A 23,812-nucleotide genomic window follows, 5' to 3' on the forward strand; every position below is an offset into this window, starting at 1 on the left:
TTCAGGCTGCAGCTTGCGCTTAGGAGAAACGATGACAAGGCTCTGGACATGGCTCGGGCGTGGGAAGCACTAATGGTTGATCTCCAGGGATGGGGAACAGCGGGGGAGGGAGGCCCTGCGGCACTGGAGCAACAGGCAGGTACTTAGGGGTGGGGGTGGCTAGCTGATTGGCTCATGGGGGCCGGGGGCTCTCCTTTTCCTCTTTGCCTGGGGCCTGTCTGTGGTGGGGGGGGGGCGGCTCATGGCTCTTAATACGGCTCCTTCTGAGAGAGGTTATCCTGGTAGTAGTCGTCCCGGCACACTGACATGTGGGTGGGGGGGGGCTGTATTATTTCAGGGGAGGGTTTGGGGACGGCGCATTGGTAGGTGGAAGTGGCCCAGATTGTATTTGGATGTGATTCTATAAGCGGATGGCGGCCACTGGCCAGATGAACATTGTGGATGTCAATTGTGTTTGAGTAATGCAATAAAAAATGTTTTTGCAAAAAAAAGAGGGGGTATCCAAGGAGCATAATTGAGGAATCCATCACAAAAGTGGGAAATTTAGATAGAGAAACTTTATTAACAGTAAAAGTATCCACCGAAAAGACACCAACAATTTGTGTTCTAAAATATTCCACCCAAGTCAACAAAATTAGGAATATTATTAGGAAACAGTGGGCATTGATTCAACTGGAATCGGATTAGAAACCTTTGTTTGATGAAATAATCACATTTGCCTTTCAAAGATCAAAGAACATTAAAGAATATTTATGCAATAAAAAAAAGAGAGAGAAACTTGTGTTTAAAGGCATGCGGAAATGTGAGAACTGCATCCACTGTAACAACGTAATGCCAGGCAACGAGATTGCGCACCCTACTAAAGGTACTAAGATTCCTCTATTACATTCGCGCACATGTGACACCAGGAATGTCGTATACGCCATTAAATTCCCATGTGGTAAACTTTATGTTGGACAAACAGAACGTAAGGTTAAAATCAGGATGACAGAACATAAAAGTAATATTAGAACGAGGAATGTGAAGTCAACAGTTACCATGCATTGGCATGAAGCCAGCCCCCAAATTGCGCAAGTCAGATTCACTATTTTGGAAGCCATTCAACTACGCTGTGATATGGATCCACATAAACAATTATTGAGAGATTAATTTTTCTGGATCAGAAAGTTACATTCCATGCAACCGCATGGCATGAATGACCGTGTAGAACTTGCATGTTTTCTATAATTGAGGACATTATGATTTTCTTCGTATTTTTTGTTTGCTTTGTTGAGAACTACATAACGTATGGCTTTTGATGCATCATACTGTATAAGTATTATCGTGAATTATGTGATTGTCCAACAACATGAACAGTTGAAGCATTCGATGTTTGGTGCTGCCCGATATAGTTTAGAAATAGGTTTACATTGCCTATTTTACTGCATATTACATTTTAGTGACATCAAAAAATGAGCGTGGGGGATACGTGAGATTTGCTTGCAAGCATAACGACATTGCTAAGTTACTGTTTGTGACGACTTTTCGTCACATGCAGAGGGAAACTAAGCTTTGATTACTATGATTGGTTGAGTTGTTCACGTGAGACGGGTATACCGCTCTCTCACATCGCATGCAGAGGGAACGCGAGAGGGAGAGTAATGATTGGCTCACCAAAAGCTTTGAAATCGTGTTCACGGAACTAAGATTTTATTCAACAGAACGCCAGGCGTGTCCGGCGCTGAACATTACGCTTTTTGAAGTAAGTAATAAGGGTAGTCAGGGTAGGATGATTAACAACGTAGCAAGTTATTGTTATGCTCAAAAGTTTGGTTCAACGTAGGATGTAGCTCACAAACAATCGTTTTAGGTGTCACGCAGTGAATAGGTTAGGGGCTTCTACGCAGCGAATATACGTATTCAGAGTATCTGTTTTCCAGAAACATTTCTGTTTGCACGCACCTAAGATAGAGCTGCGAGTAGCACATTACAGTTTTGGGTTTTTTAACAAATGTGGATGCATGATTCTGTTGATTGCGACATAAGTAATTATTAATCTGACCTGGTTCTTTTGTATGTTTCTTGTAGACCCCTGAGGAAGGGTATGTCTATGACCTGAAATGCATTGGGTAATATAAAAAGCAATTCTTTTGATGTCAAAAAATGTATAACTCATGTATACAATGAACTTTTCTTGGAAAATGAATGAATAAATTCATGGAGTGATCTGAATTCTATAAGCATTTGAACTGTTTGCTTGACAAGAGTGGAACGAAGATAAAAATAATTTACTGTTTTATGAAAGGTGCACACATCTTAGGGACCGGTTCACCAGCCCCACGAAGTTGTTATGTTTGTCAGGCACTGTTAGACACAGTGTAACAGATGGAGTAGCACATTCACAAATGTATAAAAACTTGGTACTAATTAAGAAATTCGAGTGCACTTAGAAAACAAAACTTTATTCATAGTGTCCTCCCACATTTAAAACTAGAATTTGGGGCAATCACTGTACGCACAATAAACCCAGAGACAGACATTTGGTAGAACAAAGGTATGTTTTTCAGCAACCGGACAGTGGATGCACAGGAAATGTGCCCTGCCTTGTAGACTACAAGGCCTGCATAAGGGTGACTTACTCATGTTTAAAAGGGAGGCTTTTACCTGTGAAAAGAGTTTATTTTGACTGGGCAAATTGCAGTTTACAATGGTAGGCCTGAAGCCCTGCTTGCACTGCCACTGTTTTTGCTGGCACAACAGGTGCTGCAGTCCACTGGTAAACGGGTAGAGGTGCCGTCAAGGGATTTATTCAAGGAACACAGTAATATATTTTCAAATTCTTAATAGGGTATAAGCTTTTATCAATTGCTTATTAATAAATTAATTCTTGAATTTCATTTTAAGCAATATCAATCACAAATAAGAAGCTTAAATCGAAAACAATATACAGGCACGGGTGTATATAGAAAATAATTTATATTTTTCAAAATATTTATATGGGTACTGATGGTAGCATTCAACTTGCAAGCCTTGGGTACACCTTGTACCATATACTATGGACTTATAGGTAAGTTAAATATACGAATAAGGAATATACTAATTCATCTATTTTTCAAGGGAGAGACAGGCACTTTACTACTGGCTAGCAGGGTTTAGTGTACATAGTTCCAAAGCCAACAAATATATAGGGTCCAAGAAAAGGCAGAAAATCTGGGGTGACCGCGCGGAAAAGGCTGATTTCATAGAATTGCAGATGGGTAAAGTGTGAATAGCAGGATGTTATTTGTCTTAGAGTTCTGAGTGACATCATAGGCAGCCCAAGCTTCACTGTCACCTATTTACAATTGCTCCAAAATCTTAGTGAATAATATCCCATTTATTCACATGTTACCCATCTATAATTCTATATAACTATGTGTTTATTTAGTTAGGTTTTTAGCAAAGTATTTATTAACAGCCCATTGCGGAATCAGAGCACTTTTGGGTACGGGTACATGTAAGAGGGAGTTGCAAATTTGAAGAAAGTACATTTGTAACAACCAGTTGGTTGAGAAGCAGTCGATCATCCAACAGGGATGGAAAGTGCTGTTGATACCCACTGTCGACTATGTCCTCATGTTGATGACGACCATTCAAAAGAGAAAGAGTCCTGAAAGTTAGGATAGAGAAATCAAATACAACAAGATAATGGACGGAGTGCTGAAACTTTTCAACCACTCACGCGCTGTAAAAAGATCTGAGTTTAACCCATCATTCTTTACCCACTATGCTACACCAGTTTGGACCCAGCCATATGCAAATCAGTCTTACCCCCGCTCCTCATGGGAACAGTCCAGCCTGAACTGCCAGGACAGGTCCTCCCTGGACCAGAAACAATCATCCTGAAACCGGTTTCGGGGTATCACCCCTCACCAGCTAGGCTAGCTGCAATCCAGTGGCACAGCGAGTAAGGGATCGACTTCTGGGCATACCGATGGCCACTTCGGGCGAACATAGCAAACACCACAAGATGATGGATGGGGTGCCGAAACTTTTCAACAATTCACCCACAGTCAAGAGATCTGGGTTTAATCCATCGTTCTTTTGCTCACTATGCCACACCAGTTTGGATCCAGCCATATACAAATCTGTCTTGACCGTTCTTCTCATGGGAACAGTCCAGCCTGAACTGCCAGGCCAGGTACTCCCTGGACCAGAAACAAGTATCCTGAGACTGGTTTTGGGGTATCACACCTCATCAGCAAGGCTAACTTACATCCAGTGGCACAACGGGCAATTGGCCACTTAGGACGAATATAGCAAACACAACAAGGTGATGAACGGAGTGCTGAAACTTTTCAACAACACACCCCTAGTCAAGAGATTTGGGTTTAATCCATTGTTCTTTTGCTCACAATGCCACACAAGTTTGGCCCCAGCCATATGCAAATCAGTCTTGACCCTGCTCCTCATGGGAAAAGTCCAGCCTGAACTGCCAGGCCAGGTACTCCCTGGACCAGAAACAAGCAACCTGAGACCGGTTTCAGGGTATTTCCGGTTTCGGGCTAGCACTGGTTTTATGAGTCTGGCCTGTCAGGACTTAGGGATCCAAGTGGAAATTACTGTTGTGAAGAAGATCTCAGTATCCAGATGCAAGAATGAAGAGGTGGAAACGTCCTAATCTCAATAGAATTCCCCAAGGTCCCTAAACATGAAAGCATTGATCATGGTATCTTTGCACTGAATCAGTCTGGTTCTCAATAAGCGCTGGTTGTTGGACCTGAAACTTCTGGTTGGTTGGCAAGGGACACACAGTTTCGCAAAATATTACTGTGCACAGCCGTGGAGCACTTTGTGTACATTGACAGGTGTTTAAATTGTCACTCTTTTCACCTGGATCCAATGGGGTGATATAAGGCCAGTGTATTGTGACTGTGTCATTTCAAGTCAAACAAGTGAGCACCACAGGAGTTTTGAGAGATGTACTGAAGACACCAGTATATAGGCTGTTGACATTACAATAACCCATCTCAGCAGACAGAACAACAACCACACCATAGCTGTGGGTAAGTACCCCAGCACAATAAGCCACATACATATCGCCACCGCTGCATATCTTTTCACATCTGACTCGCTTCTGTTTAGACTTCCACCTTTCAAAGTTCCTCTGACATCAAATCCTTTCCCTACCTAAACAATTTTTTAAAAGACATATGACGAGATCATTTGGAGGGCCACAACAGAAAATCATCAATTTCCTAAATTAAAAAAAGAATGTAAATTGCTGTTTTTCAGCATCCTACATTAAGAGGATTTTTTTAAGTGATTGTTTTGCCGCTTTGTCCATTCACATTACAAAAAATAATGATCACTTTTAATGATGAAATGCAAAATTAGGAATAGAGAGATTGCTTGAGAAACTATGCATTCGTGCTGTTCTCATAAATATATCAGGCTTATCAAGCTGATATCAGAGACACAAAACAAATTATATCTACACGATATACTATATTGTGTTACTATATTGAGTTTGACCTTGTGGTATTTATATCAGCGCTCTGAAGCTACAGCCAGACTGCTTGAGTGCTGTATAAAACCAAAAAAGAGAATAAATGTTTTCTCAAGAATTAAAACAAGAAATAAAAACATTCAGGTGCCGGTTTCACCTGTTGCAAGTCATAGGCACCTCTTTTACATATAATAGTTGAAATTGGCTTATATAGGACTCAGAACAATGTTAATGAATCTTGTTGCTTTTGTGTTTATAAAGAGATAATGGGTGGCTATTAAACTTAAAATTAGAGCAAGCCACTCCATTTACCACCGTTCTTTTTGAAGCTAACATATTAGGAAAAGTTTATCCCTGCTGGGAAAAATGGTTTCCTTTATTGAAAGATTTTTGTCATCGCTTTAATAGGGGTGTGCAAAATTCACTTAATTTAGTTTTGTGTAATGACGCGAAATTTTAGGGACAGTAGATGAATTTACTTACCTAATTATGAGAAATGCAAATCTGTCTTTTAGCACTATATCTTTGCGTGAAATGCATACTTGTCAATTGTGTATGCGAAGACACCTTTTGTAGTAGAAATTAGTGAATTCTTGCCATTTGTGTTATTCCCACATACTCGCTGTATGTCTTCGATGTCTTTGTAGGAAGTTGGCTCTGTATATACTATACTGAAGTAAGGTATAGTGTGCACAGAGTCCAGTGCATCCCCAGAGGTATAACAGAGGCTAAATTAGACAAACACTGACAGCTCTATTTGAGGTAGTGTGGTCGAGCAGTCGGGCTTATCAGGCAGGTGTGTTAAGCGTTTATTGTATACACTCAATCAAGACTGATGGAACACATTCTGAGACAGAATCCAGACCAATTAGTTAAGCAAAAAAAAGGTATACTTATGTGTTATTTCTAAAACCAAGCAGAACTTAGCACAGGTAGGTACAATATACTTTTAAATGCAAAGCTGTACATAGAGATGCATATGTGGTCAAAATTGCAATCATAACAGGTTTTTATGTGCTTTTAAAACTGTTAAAAACACATTGGAATTACTTTTAGAGTACTTTTAGAATTACTTTTTAGTTACTTTTACTACTCTGGGAGATATGCCTAGATATCACAACGTGGGTCCCACAAAACACAGGTAAGTGCGGCAGTTTTTAGTTCAAAGAAAATTACTTTGGTTTTCATATAAAAAGCCAGATTAACACTTAGAACTTTTTTGGAGGGAAAAAAAAATTACATTGGTTCCTATGGGAGAAAAGAATGTTAACAGTTTGCAGGTAAGTAAACGACCTGCAAGGATAGCTTTTGGGGTTTAGAACCAAGGTGCCCCAAGGTTCACTTAGGCTCTCAAATCGCACCACCAGTGGCACTAGGACGGCTGGGTGTAGAGTGCAGAGGCCCAATGTTAGCCAATTGGGCTAGGGGCCTTCAGTCAGGGGCTGCTTACGAGCAGGCCACTCATTTGAGGGAGCAAAGCTCCTGAGGTTAGGATCAGCACTGCAGGCCCCAACAATCAGCAAAGGAGCTGCACAGAGGCGGCTGGATGCAGAGTACCAAGGAGACGTCGGGAGCCCTGTGATATGCAATGGAGATCTCTGGTTCAAAGAAAATGCTGCAGGCCAAGGAGGTTTCCTGAGGACAACCACCGGCAGGAGAGGTAAGTTGGGTTCTTGCGGGATGCCTGGACACTTTCGGTTGGGGCACCCAAGGCCGTGAAGCGTCGAGTGCAGGGGTGTCTTTAGGTGTCAGATCTTCTTACCAGCTCCAGTCACAGTCAAGGGGACCCTTCAAGCTGAGGCTGCAGATATCGGTCTGAAGCTCGAGGTAGGTCAGGGATCACCAGATTCCAGGTCAGGATTGCTGGGGAGACCTCCTCGTGGTGTTGAGTCACTCAAACTCAGGCCGTGGGCGTTGGGTGGAGAAGTACGGACCCAGCTAGATCCCGGTTCTGTGTTGGAGTCTTTGGTTGAGCGAATCCGGTGATCACGGGAGACAGATTCTTTCAGATGAAGGCAAGGCAGGTCCTCCAGGTTCTGGATGGATCCTGGTTGCGGGACATGCCGGGGTTTCGCCAAGAGTAGGTCGGAGTCGGGACAGGCCTGTAGGGCTGGGACCAAAGCAGTTGGTGTCCGTGTTTTCCAGGGTCATCACAGCTCTTCGGTCCTTCTGATTTCTTCCACAAATCTGTGGAGGCAAGGTTCAGGGTCGCCCCTAAATGCTAAATTTAGAAGTTGTTATAGGGGTGTGCAAGTCATGACCAATAGGTCCCTTTATTAAGGTGAGTACCACCCCCTATTATGCCACCCTCCATTGGGAGGGGGCATGAGCCTCTCTTTAATTGGCTGTGTCCCCTCATCTTCAAAATGTTGGTGACTGAGATGTGTGCTTCACTTCGCCTTCCCACATGAGGGGTGGGGTTGGCAAAGATGGGAACACCTCTTCTCCTCACATGGCTTTCCTGCCAATTCTCCCACCCAAAGTGGGGATCAGAACTGATGGGAGCCTGTTGCTTTGGCAGGGGTGTGGAATTTAATAAAATATCTACTTGTCCACGGGGCAGGTTGCTTCATAAATCTACTTGTCCTGTAACAAAATTCACTTGCCCCTTTGGTGTCATGTAGTGCAGCGACAAATTATGGCAGCAATCTTGTTATATAAGAGCTCTGATATAGCCTCTCTGATTATGCCAGGGCTCATACCATAATAGTGCTTGAATATTTGCAATCCCCTTATGTTGCCACACTTCCGCAGATCTACATACTGGGTATGAAGGTACTGGTAAGTAATAGTTCCAGGGTTAGAATGCCCTTTTGAGTCTGTGCAAACCTACTAACATGCATGTTTTAAGGGTTTTCAACAACTCTTCTCTAATCTTTTCCCATACTGAGAAATGTTGGAAACTTACTCCTGACAATAGCAGACGTAAACCTTCTTCCGGAGTTTGGAAAAAAGTGGTTAGAGGGAAAGTGAACATGTAAGCACTCAGATTTTCGCATGAGTAAATCGACACCTGCATATTTGCTCAAGCTAAAATGGGGTTCACAAATATTTTCAAGGAACACTATTTCTGGTCCTACTTCTGTAAATTCTTGGGAATTCACGAAAGCCAGATAGCTGCACTTTAAACAAGCACATATACCATGGGTGCACTTTTGAGACTTTCTTTAATAATTGGGCCCCTTATTTGGTCTGGCCTTGACCCTGACGTTTTGTTTTTATTAAAATTGTGTCTCTCTTTCTCTCTGTATCGACTGGCTTCACTGTGAGTGACAGCATTCTGCTCTTTCACATGAGCATATCGGCACACAAAGTAGTTTAGTTCAGTGCTAGTAACTACTGTGGCAGTGTGTGCTTTTTGAGACTAAAAACAATGTTTGCTTTTACAATGTTTGTTATAATCGTAAGGGCCCGGAAGCTCCCACACCAATAATGTTTTACAAAAACCCATACCAAAACAAGTCACACATTGACAAAACTAAAAAGCTGACGACTAATTTCAGACCTACTGGCTTTGCCAATGTTTGTTTATTTTTGTTTTCCACAATCTTATTGAAACCTGTTACACTGATTTTCCATTATGAGCCAATCTAGTATTGTTGGCGGCTGCGTGAGGCGGCCGTAGGTGGTTCTCAGTGGTGGCGGTGGCGTTTTCAAAAGTGAACTACCGGTGATGCAGGCATAGGAATGCTCAACCCTCAACAAGTCTCCAGACCCCTCGAACCCACCAGGATCTTACCTTGGGTCACGCTGTTGGTCGAGCAGGCGGAGCCACTGATTGTAGGCTGCAGGTTCTAGGAGCGTGCACTGACCGATTTGCCTGATCGCCGTAACGCGGGCAGCTGGTGGATAGAGATGGGGCCGAAGACGGGCATGAAAGGGAGAAGCGCCCTGCAGCAAGTCAGCGCCCAGGTCTCCCCCCTTACGAGTACAGCGGTGCAAGCAGGGCGAAGAACAAAGGTCCGGACGGAGAATCCTCAGGACGGGAAGGGGAGGGGTGTAGCTCCCCAGCCACAGCCACAGCGGACCGGCGATCAGTCCTGGATATGCTCAGAGGGGCAGGAAACAGCACTCCCACTCTGGAAATGGAGCTGAAAGATCGGAACCTGGGACAAGGTAGCAGCCAGGCCTCTCCTCAGACCGGTAAGTCTTTGTCGGGCTTGGAGGAGCTGGGGGTCCCTGTGGAATCAGAACTGCATGCTTGGGATACTGACGGGGGAAGGAGAAGGAGAGGAAGGGCATCAGGAGGCCTCTGTGTCAGGGCATTTACAGCCCTCACAACAAGCTCTGCAAAAAGAGGGGGGACAATCAGGGCACTCAGGGCAGAATGTAATGCAGATAGGAGCGCATATTCAGACTGTGGCAGACGGAGGCTCTAATGTGGAACAGTCTGGCAGGCAGGTGCCAACCCAAAGTAGTCAAGTTCAAGCCCAGAATCTTTCCGACCTTGTTACGAAAGAGAAGATTTCAGGACCCAAAAAAAGGGTCTTTAGCAAGGCGCAATCTGGAGCTGTAGGGGGGCATGAGAAGGATCCCTCAAAAAACAACACTCACATCCCGGGAGGTAACCCAAGATCCCTCAAGCCCCCGCATACAAGGAGTGAATGGGAAATGGACTTAGAGACCAACTACCTTGATTTATTTTCCCTGTCAGACGTTACCTGGTCGGATGGGGGGTCTGGGACAGGGTCTAACTGCGAGCTGAGTGAGTGTACCTGATACCCTAGGTACGGAGTCCATCACTAAAGCTAGGAAGAATTCAAGAGTGGGAAGGTTAGATGAACAAAAGCAGAGGGAACTGAAGTAGGACTACTCGATGGGAGGACAACTGCTGGGGAGCACAACTAAGACCGTTGGTGCTGACCAATCTGCATCATCCCCACCACCCTGTCACTTGAAACCATTCTGCAAAGTGTAGTGGGGCACCGAGAGGAAGCCCGACAGGAAAGCAGGCAGTCACAGGCGGCAGCACGGAAATTGCAGGGCGCAGTTAGGGAAATAGCAAAAACCTGTAATACCATTATCGAACGGATGTCAGGTTTGGAGACCAGAACAGCCTCTTTGGAATAGGATATTTTTGGATATAGGGGGCAGGTGGAAAACCACGAAAATCAACTAGTGGATATCCAAAGGAAACTAGAGAAAAACAAAATTCGCCAGAGGCGAAATAATTTGCGTTTTCTCGGTATTCCCGAAGGGAAAGAAGGCTCCGACCCTCGAAAGTACATGGAACAACTTCTCCAAAAATCATTCCCAGAATTGGAGGGGTGGGACTGGTCCCACGAAATTCAAAGGGCACATCGAGTCCTATTTACAATCCATCAGCCAGTTAACCCTAACGCCAAGCCTCAGGCGTTTTTGGTGTACTTTGGTAACTTTCTACAGATAGAATTGGTGTTTGGCAAAACTAGACCGGAAACCCAATGTATAGTTGAGGGATTTTCATTTTTTACAAGACCGGGTTTTTGTCATTATACAGTCGAGCGTCGCTTGTGCTTACGCCAAATGATCAAACCCTTTCAGGAGAAAGGGGCTCAAGCCTTCCTCCTAAATCCAGCACGGCTGAAAGTTATGTGGAATGACCGGACATAATTTTTCACTTCAGAAATCAAAGCCAGAGTGTCTAAACGCAGGAGGGGTATGATCAGCAGAATTTGACATTGACTTAATGTGGAAAAGACTGCCAGTACCCTTTTTCCCTATAGGGGGGTTGGGGGAGACAAATACTGTAAGCCCCAGGAACGAAATATTGTCTTCCTTCTTTGTTTTCTTTTCCGTGTTCTTGTTTGGGTGCCACTCTAATCCGCCTCAACTCTCATTTCTTCTTATAGTCTCTTACAGTTTTATATACTCTCACTCTCACTCTCCGTATATATTGTCTTTTTTTTCTCTTCTTTCTCCTTCGGTATCCCAAAAGACCTAATTGGGGCCATTATAGGGTTTGGAGGAAGAGGGGTGCACAGGGGAGTAGGAAGGCCTGGATTTTATTGAAGGGTAGAGGGAGAGGTGGATAGTAGTTTCCTCATTTGTAATATGTATTGCCGGTTTACTTCCAAGGGAAGGAAGGAAGAGGGTGGAGGGCTGAACAGTTGTACGCACGGGGTAGTGTTGAAATATAATCACCAACAAGGAAAGGTTTGCCACTGCAGGTAGAATCACCATTCATCCAATACAGACTGAGACAGGTCTGTTGCTTCACAGCGTGGGGTGGGGGGGAAGGGAATTGTGGGGGGTGGGTGTGCTCAAGTGGGAGTGGGGGAGGGGAGCTTGCGGGGGTAGGGAAAGGAAGGGGAGAAAACTCGGGAAAGCAAAAAGCCAGAGTAACGCAGGAAGCAAGACAGTAAGGAGTAGTAGGAAATGCTACAATAATCAAGTTGGATATTCCAAAAACCTTTGGGATGGGTAGACTGTCCATTTGTTCTATAAATATAGGGGACGTGAATGATAGGATAAAAAGAGATAGGTCAAATCAGCTATTACGAACTATGGGTACGGATATAATCTGTCAACAGGAAATGCACATCCCATGGCAAAAGAGAGGGATCAATGTGATTCAAGGGTATACACAGGTGATTTGTTCGTCTCAGACCACCACGACCAGAGGGGTTTCAATTCACGTTTCAAACCGAATGCCACAAGTCGAGCGTACACTTTCAGATAAATGGGGTCGGTGGGCTATTGCATCAATACCAAGGGGTTCAACAATCTGTACGATCTATGGGTCAAATTTGGACGGCCCGGAAGTACTAAAAGTACTCGAGTTAGAACTTGTGTGTTGGCCTTCTCCCCTTGTCATCTGTGGGGATCTTAACATCCATCTAGATGCAGATAATCCTTTCTCGAAAAAATACCAAGGAAGGAAGCCACAAGTATTCAAGGCACTAGAGGCTCTGGTCACAAGTCACGGGCTTGTCGATATGTGGTCTCTCCGAAAGCCGGGGGAGGCAGGTTTTACATATTATTCCTGCCCCCATAAAAATTATGTAAGATTGGACTATTTTTTTTATCTCCGCTAGCTCTATAGAGGGCACTAACATTAAGAAACTACCGAAAGTATTATCGGACCACAACCCGTTGATGATAGAAATTACATCACAGGGAGGCGTTCGGCTAACCGCCAAATGGACGTTTGACAGGAAATTGCTTGTTACTGAATGGTTTGTAGAACACATCAGGGGGTGGACCCGTCAGTATTTTGACATGAACAGGTATAGCAGGTATAGCACGTCCAGGGAAATGGTATGGGACGCTTTTAAGGCGGGGTTAAGGGGAGAGGTTGTTAGTTTTGTAGGGTTCAGTAGAAAGCAGCAGAGGGAAGAAATTCAGCAACTAATGAAAGCATTATCTAAATGTGAGGAAGAGCATACCGCAGCGATTGCACAAAAACATGAGCAACTAATTAAACAACTCGGTTTCGAAGCCTCATAGATTAAAGCTAAAATTAATGGTTTCTTTATCAATACTGTGGCCAAATTATATCAAACCCATGCCCAAGATAACTACAAGTACGGCGAGGCCACAGGTAAACACCTGGCATTACGTCTCAGACAAAGGGCAGTGGCACATAGCATCGTGAGGCTCAAAGGGAAGAATGGGAGCGTGGCCTCGGATCCCCAAGAAGTTCTGGAAATCTTTGCAGATTTTTACAGAGAGCTATATCAATCAAGGCATAATATACCAGCCGTGATACAGCTGGAAGCTGAGGTAAACTCCCCTCCGGGCATGCAGGAACTAGAGGAAGATATGTCAATAGGGGAAGTCAAAGTTGTGCTTCAAGGGATGGCCTCTGGAAAGGCAGCAGGTCCGGAAGGTATCCCTGTGGAAATTTATAAGCTTTTACAGATGAAACTTGCCCCCATCCTTTTGGATTTTTCATAGCGGTTCAGTTCAGGGGTATCCCGCCTAAGTCTTGGCAAGAGACTAACATCGTCCTCTTTTTAAATAAAGGGAAAATGGCAGATGACCCATCTTCATATAGACCAATAACCCTGATAAATGCCGACGAGAAACTATATTCTAAAATTATAGCATGCAGACTAGCTATAATTATTACACCTTTGGTAAGTCTGTAGCAACACGGCTTTATCCAAGAGGAGGGACCACAGATCATATTCGTCGATCAATATCATTATTTGACATAGCAGAGGCTGCAGGACAGCAGTGTTTGACCAGGTCGAATGGTTATACCTTTGGGAAAATCTGCGTAAAAAGGGATTTGGCCCACGTATATTAACAGCTATAAAAGCTATGTATATCCAATCCTCTGCAAGGATTCAACTTATGGGTAGGGAAACAGAAAAGATCCTGATAGCTCGGGGAACAAGACAGGGCTGCCCCTGCTCCTCTATCCTTTTCGCACTATATATCAACCCCCTTATAAATGCAATTATACAAGATGAAGATATCAATCCACTTGAGGTCAGGGGGTTTAAAACCAAGGTGTTAGCGTATGCTAACGATATAGCTGTCATTACCCCTGATCCAACTGGTGCATTAGTTAGAATTGAGGAGCTGGTCCTAGAATTTGGTAGGGATTCCGGGTATGGCTTAAACACAGATAAGGTCAAAATAGTCTGTACTAAAAATACGTTTCTGCAGGACCCCCGCAAAACGGAGACGGCTACCTATCTTGGGATTGCTATCTCAGCGCAGGTTGACTCCATTTGGGATGTTAACGCGGCACCTCCTATAGAGAAGATAGGTAGTGACCTTAGGAGAATAGATAATCTATATCTCTCTATTATATGAAGAAGCAACGTAATAAAAATGACGATGTTTCCCAAGGTTCTTTACTTTCTTCGTTTTGTTCCATTGGAACCAGCAAATACTTTTTTGAAGAATATTAACGGGATGTTCTCACAATTTATATGGAACTTTAGAAAGATTAGGAGATCCATTACATACATGACATTACCGCAAGATAGGGGGGTTGGCAGTCCCTAATCTTTTATATTATTACTGGGCCATAATGTTGCAGCAAATGGGCAAATTGTTTAAGTACAAGATAGAGCCAACCCCGCAATGTCAGGAGGAAACCCCACCATCCATTTTCAAACTGGCCATTGGTGGTGCAGCACCAGGGATTCTCCTGAGACTGCTGCAGGGGAGCTACTACAACAAAACCCGGTTTAAGCCTCTCAGGGTAGCCTGGAAAGTTTGGCACAAAGTTTGCAAACATTTAGAAATTCCAAAAATACAAAGATATATCTCCTTGTGGAGTTAATCGAGCTTTCCTGCCCCATTATATGATATAATGGGAAAAAGCTGGGAACAGGCAGGACTTAATAGCATAGGCGACATGCTGGATATGAATGGGGTTATCCCATTTACAGAACTTCAGGAGAGGTACGGGGTGGAATCTAATTCTCTCCTTAAATATGTCCAAATAAGGGTGACAATCTGTCCTTTAGTACCACAGGTTTTAAACAAAGGTAAAATACTGCTGTTAGAGCGCCTAGTTTGTAAACATTCATCCATTAAGGATTTATATTCCATTATGCTCATTGCTAATGAACAGGACATTTTGAGAATCGAAACCATATGGGCAGACAAATTGGGGAACCCGGATGTAGATCTAAGTAGATTACTGTGGCTTCTTAAAACAATGTGTTTTTATCAGCTAATTTAAAAGCGCAACATTTTAAAACAGTTTTCAACTTATATTTTACACCTGCGAAACTGTTTGCCTAGGGGAAACGGGAAAATGACCACTGCGCAAGGTGTACAAAAGGTCCCGCAGATATTGTACACATGTTCTCAGAATGTTCTAAACTCAATGATTTAAAACAGGCGGTTGAATCTTTTCTGTTTAAAACTATTTCACGACCGGTCCCACTATCTCCAACTCTGATGCTACAAGGTTGTGATGAAAATTTACAGTTGGAATCAACCCATGTTTGTTTTTGTTTCATAGTAACCGCAATATTGCGCATTTTGATCGCAACTAAATGGAAAGATGCAGATCCCCCGTCATATCAAGCCTGGTATACCAAACTGCTTTATGTTTTTAATTTTGAGATGGGTTTGTATAAATGTAAAGGTCAAAGGTCGAAGGAAAGGGGTATTCAAGTGCGGCACCCACTTATTGAATAATAGATTAGAAGACCCATCTGGTTATTGCTTGATCCTTTATGACTTGCTGCTATATTTTTTTTATTGTAAGGTGACTGTATGTTATGCTTTCCTGAGTAAAAAAAAAAAATTTAAAATAAATTTGCCATTATGAATATTTTGTGGGACATACTAGCATGCATCAATACATGTTACTAAATGATGCTGCAAAGAAATGGTACCTGAAATTTTACAGTAGTTTAGCAACATGTTTTTTTCCTGCTTTCATTTATTTATGAACATTTTATTTTGAAATCGAAGAATCATCAATCTTTCTTTCAAGCTTCTGAAATATTTTCATCAAATCAGAGAGCATTCTGAGAGCATTATACATAGCCTCATATTACTAAACTTTGAAAACCTGTGTACACATTTTTATACTGGAACCACTGTCAGTAGTGCAGTCGGAGCTTACAACATTTACTTAGAGTGCTCACCCTAATAATAAAGGCTTTCAATTAATAAACCACAAATTCAAGTTTGAACAGAAAAGCATTAGCATATGGCCAACAATATTACCTTAACTGCAGACAGTGCCCTTCCCTGGTCCATAATATGGTACTGCAAACTGGCAGCCAAAGGGTTTGTGCTGCTGGAGGTTGGACCAACTTGTCCCAAGGACAAAATACACATGAAAACGTGTTGCCCTTGAGCCCAAACAATATGTCCTGGGCGTTGGGCTATAGGAATTCAACATCCTTGCTTGAACCCAGCACATCCTGGGGCAGGAGGCATGACACCCCTGCATAGGATGGGCTTTGTTTCTGGGCCAAGAGAGCGGAGGCCCTCCATCCAGGGGAGCCAGAAACCTGTTTGGTGGTGGTAAATGGCGGGATGCCATTCAGGAACCAAAGGGCTGGTCGTTTTTCAGGGGGCATCTCTAAGATGCCCACTGAGTGCATTTTACATTAAAACCCACACTGGCATCAGTGTGGGTTTAATGTGCTGAGAACTTTTCTACCAAACTTCCCAGGTTACAGAAAAGCTATTATTGAGCTGTGGAGTTTGTAGTGACCAACACCCATACCATATACTCTTTATGGCTTTGCTGCACTTACAGTGTCTAAGAATGTACTTAGACACCGTAGGGGTACAATGCTCCTGCAACTGTACCCTCACCTGTGGTCTAGTGCACCCTACTAGAGGGGTGACTTACCTAGGCCACCGGCAGTGGACTGCAGGCATGGTACACAGGGCTGTTTGCCATGTCGACTCTTCACTTTTCTTTGCACCAAAATACACCGCAGTGTGTGGGTGATAAGGTGCAGGGCCCCTAATGATGGCACAATAGGTGCTGCCGCCCTTAGAGGCCTTCCCTGGTCACAGTGCCCTTGGTACCCATGGTACCTTTTACAGGGGATTTACCTGTGGCCGAAGAATGTGCCAATTGTGGGTACAAAGGTACAGTTTTGGGAAAGAACACAGGCCCTGGAATTCTGATTGGCAGGGACCCAGGGCACATCAAGTCAAAGTGCATCAAATGTCAGGCAAAAAGTGGGGAGTAACCATGCAAAAAGGAGCAATTTCCTACAGTTTTACAATAGGGTAATTTTGCCATTTCAGTAACCAGCATAATGTGAAATTTCTGAAATTACTCTAAATTATGCTAACGTAATTTGAATTCCACTTGGGCCTACTCTTTAATTCCTGCCACCTCAGGCATATGCATCATGTGCTAGGTTTCAGAGCCGACTGTGTGTGTTTATTTCAGGGAAGCTGGCATATCTCCTACATACACTGTACCTGTTCTGAGAAAGGGTTAAGTAATGTCTCTTGTGCTGCATCTGCTCCAGGTGCATTTGAGTGTGTGTGAGATTGAAATTTGCTTTGCTGTTGTCAATTCTGTATCTTCTTTCTGTTGAAAAAATAATTGTGGCTACAGCCTAAGCTGCACAGATGCTGGATGTTAGTGAAGTTTTGTAATACCGTTTAAGTTTACATCAGCCAAACTGATTGTCTTTCTCAAATTGTGTATTTCCTCCCTGTCGAACTAGTTGCAGCACTTGGTCTCTAATGGCCATATCGGTCAAAATGAAGGGAAGAGGCACTATGTCCCAGGCCCGCACTCTCTCTGTAAAATGTATGTATAGATGTTTTGGCCCCACATTAGCTAATACCTTTCGATTTTACTAAAACTATATGTATTATACTTACTTATAAGGGCTTTCAGACAGTCATCTTCATCTATTGGCTTGTTGCTATATCATTCACATTTTTCTTATGCCCACCACAGCACGCAACATGTGGCAATTAGTAAGCCCACTTCAGTCATCAGCTACTTTCACTATGTAGCAATTTGTGCTTTTTGAGACAAAAAATATTTTTTGCTTATAGCCAATGTTTTCTTTGCTCATATTGTCAAGAGCCGCGCAGCTAACTCACCAAAAACATTTCATAAAACCCATCACAAAACAAAACAAGCATTAACAAAGTCAAAAGGCTGGCTGACAATGCCAGACCTATTGACTTTGCCAATGTTTGTTAATTTAAAGCAAACTTAACATTATTAATAATATGCCAGTTTGCATAGCTTCACCTCTATATGGCATAAGTTGCCGTAGCTGCTGTGTTTTCTCTTTCCCAGAAGAACTTGTTATTTTTTTTATTATATATATTTAGAATTGAGAGCTTATGGTGCTAGGCAAATACCAAAGATGTGTCTGGTGCACCCCACACAATTGCAGACCCAGACCTGCAAAATACTTCTTTCAACCTTGATCAGGGACAGGGAGTTGTTACTCTGTCAGGGTAACTTAGATTTCTCTGCTGTTTCTGACTGCAGTGTTGCCTCTTCAATCTTTTACCATTTACACAGGATGCAGGGCCTATCCCTCCCCTGAGACACTGGATCCGGGACTCGAGTTTCTGTGTTTTCTACCATACCACTGGCTGAATAACCCGGCATCTTTCGGTTTTTAAGAGATAACTGTAAAGATGTCCCAAGGATAGGACTCGGAACGGTACCCGCCTTGCTGTACGCGGTGACACCGTTCTTATTTTCCCAGACAGATAATGGCTTGCAATCTTTACTGAACCATTTGTATGAATTTACGGAAAATTTGGGCCTAAAAATTAATTTTACCGGATCATATACTATGACTTTAGGACCTAGAGGCACCAAGACTGGAACATTTGTGATAAGGAAAGCAACATTGGTAAGGTGGATAGGTTTAGCTAACTAGGCATACTGCTGGATGAGAGACTGTCCTGGGTGCCCTTGTTAAAATTACACTCAATCCTTTAATAGTGCGGCTCATAGCATTGATGCCTTCTCTAGGCATTTAGGTCATAGTCACATAAAGTCCATACTACACCTTTACAATGCTAAGTGTGTCCCGGCTGTAACCTAAGGGGCAGAATTCTGGGGGTTATAAATCTCCTATATTAATACAAAACAGCAGAAGAAAAAAAAAACTAAGGAAACTGTTACGCATCCCATAGAGTGTCCCGTCAGAGATAGTTCATGAAGAGATAGGGGCAGGTCACATAGCTGACTATATACGCTTGCGCCCAATACTACTATGGTGCTCTATATGGACTAAAAAAGAATTGGATTTTAATAGACTAATAGTAAGAGATTGTTTGAACTTGAACTTTAGTTATCGTATACCATGGCTGAGCTATATAAAAACTACCTGTCTAATTTGGGCTTACTGCATTTCTTTAACTCACCTGAGAAAATAACTAAATCAGTTACTGCAGAAGTTAAGAAGGTATTTTTAGAGCATACTCAAGAATTTAGACTGCAAGACTCACAGCGTAAACGCTGTTGCATACATCATACAATGGTCAAAAGTAGTGAAAGAATGGAACTTTATCTAACACTGGACATGCCGGTGAACCATAGAAGACTTTTAACATACTTTAGTCTGAATATGTTTCCACAGCTTGCGGTAAGATGGCATAGGCAACAAGACCTTCCTGTATGTTCTTGTGATGAGTCTTCTGCACTAGACACTTTACACATTGTACTAATTTGCCCTAAATGGGCCAATTTGCGTCAAAAGTATATGCGTCCTTTATTTGCACATTTGGATTTTAAACAAGCAAGACCTGCCCTGTTATATTTAAAGTTTTTGGAAATTGCTACTGTCTGCAGTGAGATTTTTAATAGCAGTGTATTATACTTATATTTGACATTAAAATGGAGTGTATTTACTTGATTGGTAAGCAACACCTGGGCCAAGTGGTTTATGACTCATGCGGGCATAAAAATTTCAAATCAATCAACAAATGATCGTAGTGAATCAAACGTATAATGAAAAAGAGATATTTATTGAATACAATCAAACAAAAATATATTTTTCGTCTTTTTTCTTAATTTATATAAATATCTCAAATATAGATTGAATACATTGATGTTAAAATCATTGATTTAGTCCTTCAGTAACTACTTTGTGTGAATTAATGTCATACAATTTCTTGTACATAGGTATAGATACCTGGAAATATAGCACAAACAATTCGTAATATACAACAGGTAATTTAACACTCAAATCTTTAGTTGTAACCCAACAATGTGGCGATAAATGAACACTGTAGAAACTGGCAGTATGTTGTGATTCTACGTGCGTTTCGGCAATGCCTTCATCAGGGTTCCGTCTCCGAGTATTTTACTGAATGAAAACATATAATCACACAGTTAGATATGAAATTGGATGCCCGCTGTTTAATTAAATACACCTAAAATCAATGATTTTAACATCAATGTATTCCATCTATATTTGGGATATCTATATAAATTAAGAAAAAAAAATATTTTTGTATGATTGTAATCAATAAATATCTATTTTCATTATAAGTTTGATTCACTATGATCATTTGTTGATTGATTTGAAATTGTTATGCCCGCATGAGTCATAAACCACTTGCCCCAGGTGTTGCTCACCAATTGTTGTCATTTCCCTGTCAGGGCACAGTTATCCTGCATACAGGGGCCCCGGTCCTTTTCCAAATATTGTTCCTGCAGCCGGTTTGCGAGGGGTATTTCTTGGTTTGTATCATGTGCCACATCAAATTTTAAGGAAACTCTATTGTTTGTTATCCTTGTACGTTGTGTTTTATTGTTGATGGCAGGTATACACTCTTCGTATCATTTAGTTTAAGTTATGGTAATATCACACATTATTAATGTGGTGGTTCACTAAAGGGTGATGATTGCACAGTTTGTCCTTTTTAATTGATTCACTTTTCATTTAGTCTTGTCAAGGAACACAGACGTTGGATTCACAGGTCATCATGGCAAGTCTACGGACTTTTGGTTTTTCGGATCTAGAGTTCACCAATATGGTAGGAAGCTCAGCCAGCTTTGGCCAACAGACAGCCACCATCTCGGATAAAAACGATGACGCTTTTAAGTTACTCAACCTTAGAAAAAAGATCAAACTTATTGAGCTACACGGGCAGTATATGTTGGAGTACCTGAATGCAGGGGTTATCCCCCAAGGACTCCGGGTAAGAAACATACCAGGTCTGTTTATTCAGATCAAACAATTCTTGGAGTGATGGCCATTAATAGCAAATCACTGCTCACGTGATTTCATGATGCTCATTGTAGAAACCGCTATAGAAGTTATGCAATAGCTAGCGGCGGAGATACTTGATCTAGAAAACAAAATCAAAAGTGTCCTAGCATTAGAAGAAGCAAAGAAAAAGTTGGAGGATATCGATAGAGACTTAAATTCATATACAGAATATCTGACTAATAGAAAAATAGATAAACTTAAGAAGGACATCAGAAAATACAGCAGGGAGAATACCTATCCCTATCTGGTAGAACACTACTATGACCAAATTGTAGACACTAACTATGCCCAATCTTCATACAGACAGCAATATCGCAAAGTGACCACCTTTTCAGACACTTCTGATTTGGACAATGAGGGCCCAACCAACCATTATGAGCCCAGAGGAAGTGGCTAGAATGCGATAATACAGCGTAATGGCCAGCCTTTTTTAGGGAGGTGTTTCACCAGGAGAGGGAATTGGAGGCCACAATACCAACAATATCAACCCAGATTCTGGGGAAATCCACAGATGGATTACAATCACTATCTGGTGACCCGGAATGCACAGTACTGGAGAGAGTAAATCAACCTCAGTACCTCCACATTCTCTCCAGCCACGTAGTCACAATTTTCCAGAGGGCTCTCCTTTGTCCCTCATTCAGGACTTAATAAATTTGATTATTCTGCGATTTAGTGGCGTTCTTTCGGAAAATATGTTTACAGATATTCTTCTCTAAACAAGATCAGCAAACCGTGCCAAATACTCTCTCTGATTAGCACCTAAGTCCACTTTTACACCATCAATTGATTTGCTCCCACCTGAAGTGGCAGTTTTTGAACAAGTTGTGTTGGAAAAGATAACCAAAGCCATCAAACATGTGGCAAACACACCATACAACCTTAAACTAGATGAATATACAGCGTTGGAAGATATTAAACATACACCTACTACCACCATTAAAAATTGTTACAAAGGTGGACGCGTTGTAATGTGTGATATGGCCACATACATCCAGAAAATGGAAATCCTGCTGAATGACACAAACGTTTACCTTCCCATCACACAAGACCTTATGGCAAACACCAAACAAAAGATTATTAGGCTGACCGACAAAGCATTAAAAGACAATTCCATATGTGATAAAGAATGGACATACCTCAATGTACAACACCCTAAATTGGCCTGTATATATGGAATTCCGAAGATTCATAAAGATCAAGTGGACCCCCATACAGACCCATTGTAAGTACAATAGGTATGATAACTGAACCTCTTTCAAAATACATTGACGCCATTTTACGCCCGTATGTATCTCGTACACCGGTGTTTGTACAAGACACCAGACATATTATCAACCTTATAGAGGAGACACCATCAATCAATCAATCAATCAGGGGCTGGTAAAGCGCGCTACTCACTCGTGAGGGTCTCAAGGCGCTGGGGGGAGGGAAAGAGAGTAGGCTACTCCGGTCAATTGAAAAGCCAGGTCTTGAGAGCCCGTCTGAAGGTGTGCAGGGTTGGTGATCGTCTTATTTCTACTGGTAGAGTGTTCCATGCTGTGGCCGCGGTGTAGGAGAAGGCTCTCCCACCAGCCCTGCTTCGGTGGATGCGGGGGACCTCAGCCAAGGCGAGGTCGGCCGAACAGAGGTTCCTTTTGGGTGCGTGGATGCTCATTCGGTCGTTGAGGTATGTGGGTCCGATGTTGTTAAGGGATTTATAGACGTGCGTGAGTAGCTTGTAGTTGACCCTCTTTTCCACGGGAGCCAGTGGAGTTCTCGCAGGTGTGGCGTCATGTGATCACGGCGCGGTATCCCTAGGATGACCCTGGCGGCCGCGTTCTGGATGGTCTGGAGTTTTCGTAGTAGGGAATACCAAGCTAACACTCAGTTTATGGTAACAATGGACATTGAAGCGTTATACAGCAATATACCTACGCTTGGAGCATTACAAGCAGTAAGTTGGTTCATTAACGAATATAATATCCAAAGTCCTAAGATCTTCATAATGGAATGTCTTAAAGTGGTGCTTGAGAACAACGTATTTGAATTTAACAACAAACTCTACAAACAGATAAAAGGAGTATCAATGAGAGCCTCTTGTGCACCTACGGTAGCAAACATATTCATGTCACAATTTGAGAAATTGTTCTTCTATAATGAGGTAGCCCCTTTTTTGAATCAGTGCCCAAATGGTCACGATATATAAATGACATTTTCTTTATTGAACTGATACGGAGGAAAATGTTATGCAATTTGTGGCATGGATCAACTTGTGTGACACTAATGTATATTTCACCTGCAATGTCAGTAATAAGCAGGTAGAATTTTTGGATGTAATCATTAAGCATGAGAAAGGGGCTCTTGCTGTTGACTTATCCACTAAGCCCACTGCTCGCAATACACTACTCCATTATGAAAGTTTCCATCCACCGGCACAAAAATATAGTATTCTGTTCAGCCAATTCTTACGCCTACGGCGGAACTGTACGAGCATTAAAGACTTTGATACAAGAGCAACTGTTATGCGAGATACATTTCTCGCCCGAGGTTACCCGAAGAGATTAATCAGGCACTCTATGAAATGGGCTCGTTTCTATGATAGACAACACCTTCTCTCCAGTTCCAGTTCTAAAAGCAATGCTTCTATTGTTCTCGCGACCCGTCATTCAATGATGAATGAAAGATTAAGGCAGGCAGTGTGCTCCAGTTGGCACATTTTGAACTCTAA

The sequence above is a fragment of the Triturus cristatus genome, chromosome 1_2 (assembly GCF_964204655.1).
Source record: "Triturus cristatus chromosome 1_2, aTriCri1.1, whole genome shotgun sequence".
In the NCBI taxonomy this organism is placed as follows: Eukaryota; Metazoa; Chordata; class Amphibia; order Caudata; family Salamandridae; genus Triturus; species Triturus cristatus.